This window comes from Pteronotus mesoamericanus, unplaced genomic scaffold, assembly GCF_021234165.1.
Source record: "Pteronotus mesoamericanus isolate MK-2021 breed Mesoamerican mustached bat unplaced genomic scaffold, CSHL_Meso_final scaffold_31, whole genome shotgun sequence".
Classification (NCBI taxonomy): domain Eukaryota; kingdom Metazoa; phylum Chordata; class Mammalia; order Chiroptera; family Mormoopidae; genus Pteronotus; species Pteronotus mesoamericanus.
In genome coordinates, this window is record NW_026555312.1 from 2,092,913 (window position 1) to 2,096,382 (window position 3,470).

Genomic DNA, 3,470 nt, shown 5'->3' on the forward strand with positions numbered 1-3,470 from the left:
TAATTGATTCCCTTATGCCTGAGCGAGATGGTAGCTGCAGAGTGGGAAGTGCGTTATCACCCGGGCTCCACCGGCCGCAGAGTCAGTTCTCTTCACAAAGTTTTCCTCACCAGTCTTTTCCCAGGCACCAGCCCACCCTGCTGCCGCCTGTACCCAGCGATCAAGGAGGGTGGCTGCCGCTGCAACTTCTGCGTTTGCCCTTTAAATGTCTTTTTGCATCCCCAGCCACTTGTCTCTGGCAGAGAGTGCCCCTAAGCTTTTTGGGGTTGTGTTTTGTCTGTATTTTCTCGGCTTTAGCGGCTGTAGTTTAGGGGTTCCTGTTTATGATTCAGACCCCGTTCTTCCCGGGGGGACGCTAACTGGCCGTTTCAATGTCCCTCTGGTGCCAGTGCCCGTGCGCACCCAGCCCACCCTCTTGAGCCTCCACCGCAATTCTCACCCGTTGGGATGTGTGAGAGTCGAATCCGCTGTCCGCGGCACCAAGGCTCCTCTCCCACTATCGCTCCACTGCTTTCCAGGTGATTACTCCATTATTTAGTTGCAATTCCAGTTTGGTTTTGGGAGGAGGTCAGCGTGACTCCCTTTCACTCCTCCGCCATCTTTTTTCTGAATCAAGAAACATGTTTTTAAATAACCCATGGTTCAAGTAAGAAATTACAATCTTTTGAACTAAATGAAAATGAAAATACCATATTTAAAATGTTCTGGATTCAATTAAAGCAATATTTACAAAAACATAGAGTGATAAATACATATATTAGAAGATAAAAAGTTAATATAAGTATGTCTCTCTCCTTTTAGAGACAGTGCAGTGTAGAGAAAAATGTGGTTTTAATAAAACACATTTTAAAATGTGAATCTCACTTATCTATTTGCTAGCTTTGTTTAAGTCAGTAGCTTTATATAGAGTTATTTCTTACCTTTACTCTCTTTTCTCTCCTTGGACAACAGGGATAATAATTACTCTGTATGAAAAAAAAATTTATTATGAGGTTTAAATTAGATGTGTAAAGAGTTTACCTGGAAAACAATTGATAAATTGGAAAATTATTGTTCTCAGTTATACAGCATGGGTTATTTGTAGTTTCAAGTCTTAATAGCTCTGTGATTTGAACAAGTTATTAAGTTTCTCTGTAACACTCTAGTAAACCTATTTGTAAGATGAGTAAGGAAGGATAATTTATGTAAAGAAGCTGTCACTGGGTCTGGGTCACATGTGCAAAAAAATGGAAGCTGTCCTCCCTGTTCTTTATTAAGTGCTAGGTGCCAAAACCTGAGTTAGGTACTGAAAATTTAAAAATATGTAAGATTTTAATTTTCTCAGGGAATTCACAGTCCTCACTAAACAAGGGGAACCAGCTTCACTGTGTATGAGTCTAATATTCCAGGGAATGGGAAGAGATTTACAAGCGTCCATTAATTTCTCTGAAGCAGCCATCCCAGTGATAGGCTGCAGCTGACGCTGGCACAAGCATTCAGCTGGAATTCTGATGCTATCAGGCAGCAAGCTGTCCATTCAGGGCCCCACAGCACCTCCAGGTCTGTATTCAGGGGGGTTCCAGCAAAGGGAGAGCCCAAACTGAGTCTGGAATGTTTCAAGAATGTCTTTCATTTTTGACATTCAAATTGCCTTTATCTTCAACAAAACCCACTCACTAAACCTCAGACTCCATTTCATTCTTTATTGTAAACTTTTATATGCAAGCTAAGTAGAAGTTGAGCATCTTGGAGTAGGCAAGGAGAAGCAACAAGTTTCTATAATTCAGGAGCTTAAAATTTTTGTTATTATGTCAATTTTTCTGAGGCGGTCATTGAGTGATTCCCATTTTGTAGAATTATGTCTCGTGTTATAAAATAGGACAGAATATCTTCTTGTCAACATTCCTTGTGGGCCATTGTTGTAAGAGAAAATGGGTCCTAATCATACAAACAATGAATATAATATTGTACATTAACTATAGTTTAATCTTTAAAAAAGCCTTTCTTTGCATCTTCCCCTGAAGAGATGGGAAGCCAGACAGCAGGCAAGGCTGGCATTCTGAAAGCTGTAATCCCTCTGCAAGAGCATGTCAGAGGTAACCAACTTTAAAGTGTGAGAAAACCACTCTTTCTTATAGGATAAGAGTAAAAGTGGGGGTGCCCAAAGTCTGTATTTGTTTGTATCTCAAAAAACTAACAATGTTAGTTTTTTACATAACATCATTACATAACTCAAAGTGTTATATGATGATCATTTCACATTACAGGGATTGTGACATTTAAGGCTACAAAAAGCAAAAATGTAAGGAAGTCATTGCTAAAGGAAGACTTTTCACATTTTTTAACTTTCTAAAATTATCAAATCATCAAGCTCTGGTCATGTCTCCAATTGTGTGAATAAATAATTTATATAGAGCAGAGTTTAGCGAAAAAGCAGACTTTGATTTATAAGGTAATGTTTCATCATTGCGGCTTCATTACCTGAAATAATTAAGGGCAATATGCAAGCAGATAGGTGGAGATAAGAAAGAATCAATCTGAAAACACAGGGGATCAAAACCTGGTAACAAAACTGAGTAAAAAAATCAAGAGAGTAAGGGTACGATCTGAGATATCAAGTCTTGGGTGGAAAACGTGCACATGCAGATCCAGAGCAAAGATTAAGCACCAGTGAGTGGGTAACCAGGATGGGCTGCGGAAGCTCTGGGGCTTCCAGCACAGTGACAGCAGGAAGCAGAAAGCCACTGGGGAGTCTGAGTCCCTCCATCTGACCCAGATCCTGCCCAGGAACAGCCTTGGGAGAAACAAGGGGTAAGCCTGGGTTAGGGTGGTGTTTGTCTTTCAAAGCACAATGTATATGTTTTACACAACAATCTCCAGGTGCTACATACCAGGGCTCAAAGATCCCCTCTTTGTTCAATCTAAACATCTAAATGTGAAGGTAAGATGTTTTTAAAGGAAATTTTGTAAGAAAGTCAGAAGATGTAAGACACAAGAAAATCTCCATTTTGTGGAAAATGAAGTACCAGAAGAGCTGGTGGAAAGGCAATCTGGTACACCCTTCTAGGGAGGAACTTGGCAACATATAACAAAAGCATGCGTTCTTACTTTTGACTAACAATCCCCCTTCTAGGAATCTATACTAAAGAAAGAGGCAAAATGTGAAATTAAATATGCACAAAGTTAGCAGGATTATTCGTTGCAGCATTATCTGTCATTTTAAACAAAACTTGGAAGCAGTTTAAATACCATAGAAGATTGGTTGAATAAACTATGGTCTATAGACATAATGGAGTAGGAATCTGTCAAAAAGAATGAGAAAGCTGTCTATGAAGTGACATGGAGTGATTTCCAAATATCTATACCATGTGATCTTTCACGTTAGAAAATGTGACTAAAGTAATAGACATATTTTTTCATTTGTGAAAAAGATATCTTGGAAGTGTAAACAAGAAACTAGTGAAGTTGGGGACTTTTAGGTGATGGGTGAG